The 13,836-nt window shown below is 39.4% G+C and overlaps 1 protein-coding gene across 2 annotated transcripts in view; it reads left to right on the forward strand.

Moving 5' to 3' along the window:
- The first annotated feature begins 1,206 nt into the window (after positions 1-1,206).
- Positions 1,207-13,836, forward strand: part of LOC132871637 (integrin beta-1-like) — a 156,287-nt gene continuing 143,657 nt past the window's right edge. Inside the window, exon 1 of one of the 2 annotated variants that reach the window (XM_060905966.1) lies at positions 1,207-1,560. The gene's annotated coding sequence lies outside the window, so the exon portion shown is untranslated. The remainder of the gene's footprint in view (positions 1,561-13,836) is intronic. The other variant, XM_060905965.1, reaches the window with a different exon arrangement.

A 13,836-nucleotide genomic window follows, 5' to 3' on the forward strand; every position in this document is an offset into this window, starting at 1 on the left:
TGTATACCTATGTCGTTAAAAACCCATCGCCATACACAGGTATTGATCTGAAAGCGTATAAGAGTTTGGATACCTACAGATATTTTGTGTCAGGCTGGGTAACATGCCTACATCAGTGGGTCGTCCCTGGAGCCGGTGGTCGCCATCTGATTACAGCTAAGGTTTGTTCACATTTTCATTTACTTTCGGTCCTCAGGATAAACAAAATGTTATTAAATGTCATTGAAATAACTTCTTAGTCTGTTGAGACATGGCCCGTTATAAATTTGCTGTTACCAGGCAATGACTAAGAACTGTATTATTAGGGTCGGTGTAGTTGTAGCAGTGTATTAGCAACTAGCTGTTAGCACTAGCTAATGTCAACAACATCGTAGCTGGTATGTTACTGTAGCAATATTTACGTTCAGTCATTTGGATGACTGTTAAAACCTTTCAGTCTCAAGTTTTTCCTTTACTGGATTTACTAGTTTACTGAGCTAGCGCGCTCGGCCAAGCCGGGAGCCATCGCGCGCTCGCCGGCCAAGCCGGGAGCCATCGCACGCTCGCCGGCCACGCCGGGAGCCATCGCGCGCTAGCCGGCCAAGCCGGGAGCCATCGCGCGCTAGCTCAGTAAACTAGTAAATCCAGTAAAGGAAAAACTTGAGACTGAAAGGTTTTAACAGTCATCCAAATGACTAAACGTAAATATTGCTACAGTAACATACTAGCTACTGTTGTTGACATTAGCTAGCTTGCCGTCCAAAATGGTGGACACCGGGGCGTCACGTGACCCTGTGACGTCAGGTGAAATACCTCAATATACGCGTTTTGGCTCACTCACACTGTAAAAAGTATACCCTTACTCAAATAAAAAAAAATGATGTCCGTTTTTTTTAACATATGTTTTGAGAGGAACCAAAAACTTTGTTTTGTGTTCTTTGTAAGTATATTTAGTTCCGTATAAATCAAAATTGATACCTCAAAATGCAAAAAGAAAGAGTTTCACAATCAAATCAATAATTTTACAATGTGTTCAATAGTAGTTAATAGATTGAATGAACAACTGCATGCAGCACTTTTTACAGTGGCATCACAATTAGTTGGCTAGTTCGTTGCTAACAGAAGACGAACATAGGCGCGACCGCATTTTATAGCACAAACGCAGTGTGGTCTGAGGTTGCATGAGAGCATATCCGGGGTGTGGTCACTCTTATATTTCCGCTGTGGGCGGGTGTAGGTAGTGAGAAACTGGCACCGTTCGATCCACGTCCGCTGCCCAGGATATAGACGACTCTTCCTGACACGAAAGGGCATGGTGGAGTCGTTGTCCTAGATATATGTGTTCTCCAGTCTCTTTTTACACTTTGAGGTTGACGTAAAAAGGTGGCGTTAATTTATTAAAAAAAGTTTTTGGGCATCCGGTGAAAAGCTAAAATAAAAAGGGTTAAAATTCGTTCGCCTGAACTTCGAGTCGTGAATGAAATTAGGCAAACAGCACTCAAGGACTGAGTGATATTTTATCAACACATTGACAAATTCGCTTTGAAACCGTTGATCTGTCAGCGGGGGAAACGCACCGAGGTAAGCATTTTATTATATTACAGATGGATAATCAATAAAACCATTTATTGTTTCGAGGTTGTTTTGGTTTGTCTATTGTTGGCTGTGGGGTCGCGATGACTTGGGTGGAGATGTTCGACTTCAGAAAGAGGCAGGATGTTTGTTTGTTTTTTTTGCACAGGAATCAAGTAGTTACGTTTCTTGTTTTGTTTAATAATTGTATGAAATCGACTTCAAATAGATTTAACATTATTTTAACTTGCTTTTGTAAAGGTATAGGTAGGTTTGTGCTGACGATGGGCCCAAACAGGGCCTGTGGGGGGAGAATCGCTTCTTATCATTGCTTTATTTGGTAAGAGCTCTTGTACACACGCCCCGCTGTTACTTAAAAAAAAAAATCTGTTGCTACACCCGTTAAAGAAAGCGTTTTATACAGTGTTGAAGTTGTTCAGTGTACCAGGACAAGCACAGGCAGGAATATCCAGAGGCTACATAAAAGATTCTTCCATACTGATGTGTGGCGTTCCAGGGAAGTGCAATGATTCACACAGATAGAGGGTGTGGATTTTTTTGTTTAAAATAGCATCATGAATTACTGACAGATGTTCTCATCTGCCCTGAAATGCAGTTCTGCTCGACATTGCTGATGCATCATATTTGCAGCAGTCTTCAAGCAAAATCGGTCTGCTTCCACACACCCACCAACCCTTTTTTTAACTTCTTTTTCCCCCCTGAAAGTGCATATCACGGGGAAATTCAGGAATAAGATCAATGTAATTCTCCTATTTTATATTAAACTTGGGTCAAATATCTGTCACATTATGCATTTTGTGCATTTTTTTTACCTTGCGCAATACCAGAAAAATTCAGCTGAAATCAAGCCATTTGAGGCGAATTCGTCCATCTCTGAAAAAACCTGGCATTTGGATTTCCCGGTGTCGCGGTCTGAATTTACCACCAGTCTGAATTAACTTTATTTACACATATACTAATAAAATTCAATCCAAACCACACTGTAAACCCGAATAAGTTGAGTTTACTTAAAAAAATTGAGGAAAGTGGTTGCCTTAAAAAAAATAAGTAATTATTAATGATTGAATTGAGTACCTTAAACTTACCAGAAGATTGTAAGTTTAAGGTACTCAATTCAATCATTAATAATTACTTATTTTTTTTAAGGCAACCACTTTCCTCAATTTTTTTAAGTAAACTCAACTTATTCGGGTTTACAGTGCATTCACACAATACAAAAACACATTATCTACACATTATAAACCTGAAAAAGATTGTAAAAAATATCATCTTTCTTTTGAAAATGGCGAATCGCTGGTCTCGTGCCTCCTTGGACTGTGTGTTTTGCTGATCTTCATTTTGTGACTGGGAAATGATTGTTTCCTCATCCATATTCAACAGCTTGTCTACTGATAATCAAATCTCACAATTGTAGTCACAATTCACGTTCTATTAAGGTCAATTTATGCTGACAACGCAGTCCTCGCAGATGGTGTCTGCGTAGCCCCCCCACCTTCGCAGACACTCTGCGCGCACCTCCCAAAAATTGTGACCACCGCAGAAGCCTCGCAGACAGCGTCGCAGACAAGAGGGCTCTGATTGGTCCACTCTACATCCGCTGTACACGCACTTCCGCTTCCCTACTTTCCCGGTTTGGTTTGTTTTCACTACCGCCATTTTTAAAAACACGAGCGAAGATGGAGCAGCACGAAGAGCGGTTGATCGAGGAAGTGAGGAAGTACGTACATCTATACGACTCCAGTTCTAGTCATTATAAGTAACCGGAGGATATACACTCCACTAACCACACCCACCAACTACTCCTAGCGACTTCGTGCCCCCTTGCGTTGTGGCGGTGAATAACATCGCGCACGCCTATTACTCCCCGCTCAACGATAAATTACAACTGTCTGTGAAAAGCTCTCTGCAAAAGCCTTGTCGCAAGAGCATGCAGAGGCCCTTAGTCCACAAATGTGTTGAAATGCTCAGTACAAAATCGCAGCAAGAAATGGTAAATTTAGACTTCCCGGAAGTTGACCAGGGGGAAAAATCGGTTTGCGCATGGTAAATTTATACCAGCGCACGATCAGACCGTGACACCAGGAAACATTGATTTTCGTGACGTCACGTGCAGGACGCCTCCTTCTGAATCCTATGTCAGCACTGGTTTGTTTATGAGAAAACAACCTGGTGGTTTTCTGCAAATTTCTTCAACATTATCATGTAATTATTAAAATGGTTAACAGATGTATCGTAGGAGGGTGTAGCAACATTACATTCTTCATCCAAAGGTGAAGTTACATTGCGCTCAGGTGACAGTTCCGTATTTCAGTGCAAAATCGCTAGTTGCTAAACTTGGTCTACACAGGCTGTGCACTGAAACCGTGCAACCGTGCAGCCTGCTGGCGCTTCCGCAGGTGACGTCACGAATCTGTCTCCAGACTCCCTTGGGATTTTTCCAGACGCGTTTTGTTATTTTATTTTTTTCTGCTGTAGACAGATGGCCTTGTGTAAAATTACCCTTCTGGATGAGTGTGTAAAGGGACATACTTTCATATAAAAAACATGAAATTTGGTCCAGGATATGTACTTTAATCATCAGTCATCAGCAGGCACTTGATGTAGATCAGTGAGCGTGTGTGAGCCTGACAGTGGTCACAAACCGCTTGTTTTCTGGAATTTTTTGCAGCTTTGGACTTCGTTTTTACAGAAGCGTATCGCTGCCATACCAGAAAAAAAAGCAGAAGAAAAATCAGTATTATGTAATAATGTGAAAAGTTTATTGTTATAACAATATATTTACCTGTTATTATGCGAAACATTTCACGTTATTATAACATGATAATTTGGTGTCACGTTATAATGTGATTGTTTGGTTTCATGTGATAAACGTGATCATTTATATGGTTAAAATGTCAAACTATTCACGTTATAACGTGATAACTTTAAACTCATGTTTGAATATATGGTTTGAATACAGAGAATAAACTGGGTAATATGGCGCATTTACATGATTTAATCAAGTTCCATTTCATGCTTGGGTTGAGACATGGGTAGATTCTACTGAGTTTCTACTGATTCTACTGAAATTCAAACACAAGTTTAAAGTTATCACATTATAACGGGAAAAGTTTCACATTTTAATAATATAAATGATCACGTTATAACATGAAACAGTTCGCGTAATAACATGAAAACATATTGTTATAGCATGAAAAATATATTGTTATAACACTAAACTTTTCAAGTTATTGTGTGATGCTGATTTTTTTTTGTGTGTGGCAGCAGTATGCTTCCATACATTTTGACATGGCTAATGTTAATGTTTTCTTTCTTAGCATGTTTGGGGCTTGATCTGATCTCAAACAAAAATACACATCTGACGACAGTTTGTAGTGGTGAATTGCAATATTTTACATGCACAAAGTATTCATTTTTTTTTACCCTTGTTTAGAAAAATGCAATGTTACGAACAAGCTGTTTATTCATGAAAATGAATATTCTGCTAATATTCCCACCATACGGTGGTGTAGTGGTTAGCACTGTCGCCTCACAGCAAGAAGGTTCTGGGTTCGAGCCCAGCGGCCGGCGGGGGCCTTTCTGTGTGGAGTTTGCATGTTCTCCCTGTGTCAGCGTGGGTTTCCTCTGGGTGCTCCGGTTTCCCCCACAGTCCAAAGATATGCAGTTAGGTTAACGCGGGGTGGCCTTGGGCTGAAGTGCCCTTGAGCAAGGTACTTAAACCCTAACTGCTCCCTGGGTGCTGTAGTGTGGCTGCCCACTGCTCTGTGTGCGTGTGTTCACTGCTTCAGATGGGTTAAATGCAGAGGATGAATCTCACTGTGCTTGAAGTGTGCATGTGACAAATAAAAGTTTCTTCTTTCTTCTTCATTTACATGCAGCTGTGCATACTCTGATTGGTTTGTGTATGACACACAGAGATTGCCATAAACAAGCAAGAGGCCGTGTATCTCAAACTGCCACAAAAAAACAAAACAAAAAGAACCTCAAAAAACACAAACAAACAAAAAAAAAACCACAATTGAGATGCATATTCCGAATGCGCTGTATACATGTCCATAGAATGCTCCTAAAACTTGTATAGTATCGGCATATCCCACTTGTCTTAATTGGAAAATGCTAAATTAGTCGTAAGGTCAAATTTGGAACATCCAATTTTTTTTTTTATTCATAATTTTTGTTTTTTATCACAATGACAGGACAGTTACAGAGACATGAATATAACAGAAATATAGACGTGAAAATTTCCAATAAATTGTATTTAGAGCAGTAGGGGCCAAACAACTCAGCAAGGTATAGTTGCCATGGAAACTTCATGTCATTTTGTCAACAGCATAGCTGTTTATGCTCACAGCAATTTTCATCTCAGTTGACCAAAGATTGGCCAAGATATGAAGTCACTTACTGTTTTGCAGTTTTACCATTGAGTATGATCTCAAAACAGGATAGTGCGATGTTCTGGTGTCAGGATCACTAAAGGACTTACTTGAAAACACAATCAGGTTTGAATTAGTTTGAATGTATTTGTTATGAGTCTTTGACTCATTGTATATATCGAAGATGAATAAAGCTATGATTGATTAATCGATGAATCAGGTTTTTTGACCAAATACATAGAGATTAATGAAAAACAAACAAAAAAAGTCATTATTGTGCCCCTGCGTGGTTAAATGTGGTAATTGCTGTTGCATTCCCTCAGGGTGGAGTCTTGATTTCACCAAATTTGGTATAGATACATAAAAGCATCACTGAGAAACATCTTCACTTGATGTTTGGTGGCTTTGCCATTGAATACAGTCACAGAACAGGAAATAGCAACATGTCCAGAACTCAGGATCTAAAAAAGTATGACTTCAGTAATGATTTTAGTCCAAAGATATGAAGAGTAAAGACAAAAAGTTTTTTTTTTTACCTTATTATAATGTCCATGAGTGGTAAAATGGGACATTAGTGTGGTTGAGATATGGTCTCACTTCCTGATTGGCAGCTCACCACCAATTTCAGTGGGCTGTTATGGTCAAATGCTTTGGAAAAATCAAAAATCCATGTGATAACTTTTGTAAGTCTTAGTCTGAGGATCATCTGTGGCAAATTTGGTGAAGATTGGACAAAGTTGATCTGATGAGTCTTGGGAAAAAAAAAGATAAAACCCAAAATGGCCAAAAATCCAATATGGCAGAAATCGACCTCACTGAGTTTACTGAAATCAGCTTGACCTAAGGAATCCAGCATACTTCATTTTTGTATTTCCCCTCATATGGTGCAAAAGTTACATTTGTGAATGTAACTCCAAATTTGAGTTCTTGATGGGCAGTTATGAAACTTGCTGGATAGAATCAGGGTAGTAGTCCTAATCAGTGTGCCAAATTTAACAACCTTTTACTATAGAGACCTAGTGAATCACTTCCTGTTTGGTGACTTGGCCCTCATATACAATTGCAGAACAGGAAATGGCAACATGTCCAGTGCTAAGATAAAAAAAAAATGCATGACTTCAAACGACAATCATGATTTTAGACCAAACATATGAAGAGTAATAAAAAAAAACGTTTTCTCTTATTTTAGCACCAAGTGGTAAAATGGGATAAGTTTTTCTGTACTTCCAGGGGTGGTCTTGAGCCAGTCCACCAAGTCTAGTGTAGATGCATCAGAGTGTTGCTGAGTTCCCAAAGATTTCATTTACTGTTTGGCACCGAATTCATTAGGCTGTAACAGATGAACTGTTTCGTGAAGCTTTGTCTGAAGAATTTGTGGCCTGTGACATTTTTTAAGCCAATTGAATATGGTTTAAATGGTTGACGTGTGACGGCCGGATCAGTGATGTTGACTTGAAAAGTTGATATGTCTCTGCCTTGGGAACCTCCCACAGTATCAGCAGAAACAATTTTTTTTTTTAAAGTGAATTTAATGTCCCTAAATCACACTTTTTTCCTTGTACAAAGCAACAATCATTATGTTGATTGACCATGCATTTTCGAACCATAGCTGATCTAAAAGGGCATAAATTAACGGAAAATCAATAAGATCGGCCGATTTTCACGGCCGAGACTGAACCGGAAGATCCCGAAGGGGTGCATGACATCACACATGTAACAATCCAGGTATCAATTTCGTTCCCGTGCGCAGCAGTGGTTAGACCAGTCTCGATATGGAATCACGTTTTGGAGAGAATTCTGATAGTGATTGGGATTCTTATATGTCGGATGAAGGGGCAGAAGATTATCAAGGATATTCCAGAGTAAATGGTTATCTTTTTGAGCCCCCAAGACGAGAAACTGCCAGTTCACTCAGTTCACAACAGTCCCACTCACTGCTGATAGCGCACCACCAGCCAGAGAGAACTGGAAACACGGATTGGTTTATGGATTTTTATTCTAAGCTGGCAACTGCAAAATATAGGGAAATATTTACATGTACCTCAATAAATGCAGAAATATAATCTTTAAAACATACACTTATTAAGTGTAAACTGAAAGAAAATATGAAATGGGTGATAATAGGGGAATCAATGAACTGTCCAAATGTCAGATCAAATATTATTTATTAAATAAATGGGTTTCTTTTTTGCTCCAGTAATTCCCATGTGGTCGTTCTGATGGTGAACACTTGATGAATCAGATTTATTATTTGTAGGTGACATGAAATCTGCCCGCTTCGTTTGCACAAACCTCACCCACTGTTGCTTTAGATTAGTGTCATTTCTCGGAAATTCGTGAACTGAATGTCCTGTTGTATATGGATTTGAACATCCAAACACAACTCAGCGCTTTCCCATCGTTATTTTTGTAAGATTCCAACAACAATATCCAATTTCAGCGAGTAAACAAGCACGGTGTCAGATGAACCGAACTGATCCAGATAACCAGGGTTCCATGTGTGATGTCATACAAGATTAGCCCTGGGGCAAGGCTGCATTTTTTCCAGGATCCGGAAGCCGTGATTTATCAATAGTTTTGTGCTTGATAATAAAATAACAAATAATTAATATTATTTTCTCCCTTGCTTTATTAATTCATTTTGGTCATCACTAATGATATATTCTTTTTAAAGCATCACAATAAGGCGTTATATACACTTTAGGGGAAACACAAACGTTTTTTAGCCCAAATATACAGATCTGGAAAAAATTAAGAGACCACTGCAAAATAATCACATTGATGGTTTTACTATGTGTTTGAGGAACATGAACATTTTTGTTTCATTCCATAAACTACTGACATTTCCCCCAAATCTCATATAAAAATATTGTCACTGAGAGCATATAATTGCAGAAAATGACAAATGGTCAAAATAACAAAAAAGATGAAGTGTTTTCAGACCTTGAATAATGCATAGAACTCAACATCATATTCAATTTTAAACAACACAATACTAATGTTTTGAACTTAGGATGAGTTCAGAACTCAATATTTGATGGAATAGCCCTGATATTTAATTACAGCTCTCATGCGTCTTGGCATGTTCTCCACAAGTCTTTCACGCTGCTCTTGGGTGACTTTATGCCACTCCTGGCACAAAAATTCAGTTGGCTCAGCTTTGTTTGATGGCTTCTGACCATCCATTTTCCTCTTAATCACATTCCAGAGATTTTTATTGGGATTCAGGATTGGAAATTGGGCTGGCCATGACAGGGTCTTGATCTTATGGTCCTCCATCCACACCTTGATTGACCTGGCTGTGTGGCATGGAACATTGTCCTGCAGGAAAACCCAATCCTCTGAGTTAGGGAACATTGTAAGAGCAGAAGGAAGCAAGTTTTCTTCCAGGATACCTTTGTACATGGCTTGATTCATGTGTCCTTCACAAACAAAAATCTGCCCCATTCCAGCCTTCCTGAAGCCCCCCAGATCACCACCAAATTTCATTATGGGTGTGAGATGCTGTGGCTTGTAGGCCTCTCCAGGTCCCTGTCTCACTATTAGATGACCAGGTGATGGGAAAAGCTGAAACTTGGACTCATCAGAGAAGATGACCTTCCCCAGTCCTCTGTGGAACAATCTTTATGGTCTTTAGCAAACCTCAGCCTGGTTCTTCCTTGCTTCTCATTGATGAAGGGCTTTTTTTTCTAGCTTTGGATGACTTCAACCCCACCTGGAGGAGCCAGCTTTGAACCGTTCTTGCTGGGCACCTAACCCTAGCTGCCATTTGCCATTCTTTTTGTAGGTTACGTGATGTCATCCTATAGTTGTTGAGTGACATTCGAAGGAGTTGATGATCATCCCAGTCAGTGGAGAGTCATTTTCTTCCACTGCCAGTCTGTAATTTTGTTGTCCCCAATATCTGCTGCTTGACCTTGTTCTTATGAAGTGATGTCTTTGAAATTTTGAGGATGAAAGCAACCTGACACTCACTGCATCCCTCTGCAGGGCTCAAAATTCATATATTTTTTCACCAGCCAACCGGACTAGTTACCTTCCAAAGTAACTAGCCAAACAGAAAACCAACTCGCCAAAATTTGTTCATGTATGAATTTTACTTCTGTCAAAAATAACACAAAAGAGAGTAGTTGCCATTGTTCATGACTAATGTGTATTTATTTCAAGACCCGAGTATTTTGATACTGTTTTTTTGCACACTTTACAAATTGGCATTTGCTGTTCCACGTCCTCCTTGCGATATCCAAAAAAATGCCAGATGACTGACCCCTTACTAGTTCTTTCAGGAACCAATTCGTCCACTTCCATTTTTAATTTGTCACTGAAATTGACAGAGCTTACATGGTAGCCTATGCAACACCAGTGATTGCATGAACTGAGTCAGCGCTGTAAACCGAAACTAGGAAATCTTCCCGAAAGTGCTTCCTTTCAGCACCTAGATGTCGCCTGGGATTGGTTGGCAAGTGCGTGACGTTATTGTTTTTTTTTTTACCCTTAGGCAGCCCGGGATTGGTTGACGAGTGCGTGACGTTATTGTTTTGTTTTACCCTTAGGCAGCCTCTCATGTTACTGCCTGAGGGACAAGGAGAAAACCACCGGAAAAGGTTTTAAACAAACGCAACAAACACGAAACAAATGCAAGTCGGCAGATGACCATAAAATACTCGATAGTTACAATATAATAATTATATGTATCTCACACAGAATTTTCGGAGATATATCGAGTATATTCGATATATCGCACAGCCCTAGTCTGAATCTTTGCTTCATATATATTTTTTATTTTCAACTAGCCAGCCGGGCTGCCTAGTGACAGAAATTACCTACCCGCCAAATGACAAATTAAGTCGCCTCGGGCAACCGGACCACCGTGAATTTCGAGCCCTGCTCTGTCAGTAAAGCCAGAATTGAACCCTTCTTTTTCTCACTCTGTACTTTTCTTTTTAACTCATTTGGCATGGTGAATAGATATTTTTGTATTCCAATTAAATTTAAAGTACTACTAGCACTGTTTTTGCCATCCAAACTGGTCTTATTGCTCGAGGATAGTGATGACCACAGCAGTGGTTTTTATACTTTTCCTCGTTAAATAAGATTGGGTTCAGGTGATCACCTAATCAGGATCTCATTATAGTAAAATGAGGTGTGCTTGTGTTGGAATTCCAGCACAGACATCGGAATGAAATGGCTGCCGTACATGGAGATGCTGATTTAAGAAAAAAGTTGCAGTGGTCTCTTCATTTTTTCCAGAGCTGTATTTTAATAATATTGGCTGGCTTTGAGTGATTGATCAGATACATTCCATTCAGCTAGCATGATACTGAACGAGTCGAAGACGAGTTCAATATCATGCTAGCTGAATGGAATATATTTGATGACCACTCAAAGCCAGCCAAAATTATTACTATTATACATGCACACTCTTCATATTAGCATTCTCGAAGGCTGACGCTAGCTTACCCACGACTCGGTGCTGTTAGTGCGGCAGTCCAGTTAGCTTCTAGCTGGTGTAGTGCTAGCACAGGCCAATGCTAGCTTAGTCAAGCTAAATATTATTATTATTATTATTTTTTTTTTTTCTGTGTAATTTACTTTTATTATAAAAAATATATTTTTATATTTTATTTATATATGTCTAGTGCTGTTTTTAATCTTATCTTATTCTTTTCTTCTTTTACAGCACATTGAGTCTGTGTTAGCCACATGAAATGTGCTATATAAATAAAATTGACTTGACTTGACTTGACTTGACTTAGTTACTTTTAAAATCAACATCAACAGCTACACACAACGAAGCAACCTGGCAGCCAAAATTCTCTCAAAATCTTCCGCTTTTAATGAAGCAACCTCAAGGCCATGTTTGTTTACAATCTGTCATAGTCACTTGCTAACGCGATTTGAACGATCCAGCGAAGATAGATGTGCGTGATTTTGACCCATATTATTTAAAAAAGTCAGACTTTTCTGAAGATAAGACGCTTCTACCAACCATCGAGTATGAATTAGGGGTGGGCGATATGTATCATCTGCGATGTCATCGTGAATGTTGTTTTGACGATGTGTAATTTTGCATTATCGAGTTTTTTTAATTAAGCCGCCAAAAATCAATACAGAGCGGAGCAGACTCGGCGCCAGACACGGACTGACGGACGGGCCTTGAATTGCTTTGGGGGGGCACACATTTTATACGCCAAGCCAGGGCAACACAACTGTTTCTAGCAACCCAGGAGAGCAGCACAGACGTGACGAGTTAAATATTCTAAGAAACCTATAAAGCAACCAAAACAACTTTCCAAAATGTATCAAACATTGCTCAGCATATTAAAATTTTTTTTTTTTTGCTCCGCTGGCCTCACAACGCACAAAACTGATTTCGGGTTTCTACCGGAAGATGTCGTGATATGATCCCGTCCAGCAATAAAATGTGATTGGCTGAGACAGCTGCTCATTTACCCAGATACCATCTGAAGAAAAAATGCGATTGGTCGGTTGGTTCATTACATTACATTAACCCATTGGTTCCCAAGAAATATTAGTCCACGTTTATAGCAATGATCCAGAAATTATTACTAGTGTTTCTGTACTCATGGATAATAATGAATGAACCGATCAGCCGATTTCGAATAGTTTCAATACATTTTAAATTGAGCACATTTTTCTTTATTATTGTTATACTGAAAAACGTTGACTTGTAGTTTACGTTTTTTTTTTTTGAGGGGGAAAAAAAAAACAAAGAAGAAGAAGCTGTGACGGGCTCCTATCAGGCCAAATGCTGTCACTCGCCGGCCACTTTCAGGCATCTTTTTCGGATTAGTGAGACCAGACCCTCTGAACATGAATGGGAAGATATCAATACTGGACTCTGTGAAAAGTAACGGTCGCGAAGAGCATATGATTGAAATTGCCATGAAAAGTTGATTATACTTGAGTGTTAGGTTGGTTCTCATGACTCAGAAAAAGCTTTAAAATCCACTTTTCTCGTAGATTATTTTGACACTGCGCAGGCGCAGTATTTCTATAACAGCAGGAGAGGGACAGCGGAGCACGAAGCTGCAAGATGATTGGAAAGCTGTTGGTTCAGATCGACATATGATTGGTTGTTGGCAGCGGAACAGGCGGGATATTTGCAGACCCGTACTGCCGTCAGAGACGGTTGATTAGAATGTTTGCTGCCGTTACGAACTGTCAATTGAATTATTCATTTTTATTAATTTAAAGTTGTTTAAGAAAATAAATATGGCTTTTCCTTCAATACTTGTGTCACTGCAATGATTCATTTAGTCATTGTAATCATTGTAATCTTTAAGCAAGTGTTTTTTTTTAAATATCGTCAAAATATCGTTATCGTTAAAATCCTAAAAAATATCGAGATATTATTTTTTGCCCATATCGCCCACCCCTAGTATGAATACAGGCAATTTCGTCCAATGACCATTTTGTCCAAAGCCTTTTTCATACGCACTATCAATTATTTTATATTTCAAGTATTTGTTTGTTCGAAAAAAGGAGGAATTCTCATTGGAATTTGACCATAGGAGCTTCGACACTAAAGCGTACTAAGGGGGATAACCACGTTGACCTGTGCCACTTGCTGACTCTGGGATGAGTTAACTCCCTTGCCATTTCAGGCTGCTCACTTGCATGTCTATGTTTTTGGCTGGATCATATTAAATCTTTAGGCGCCGAACAGCGCTCTCGCAGGGCTTCATTCGCGAATCCTGGGCCAAGGCACAGTCCAACCGACCCGAGACCATACTCTTTCAAAGATGGAGGCTTAGAGGGAGGTGCCTGTAAAATTTGGCTTCACTGTGAGCTCCCCTGGCCGAGTTATTAATTTTTAAAACTGTCTGGATCATATTAAATCTTTAGGCGCTGAGCAGTGCTCTTGCGA

Source organism: Neoarius graeffei, chromosome 23 (assembly GCF_027579695.1).
Source record: "Neoarius graeffei isolate fNeoGra1 chromosome 23, fNeoGra1.pri, whole genome shotgun sequence".
Classification (NCBI taxonomy): Eukaryota; Metazoa; Chordata; class Actinopteri; order Siluriformes; family Ariidae; genus Neoarius; species Neoarius graeffei.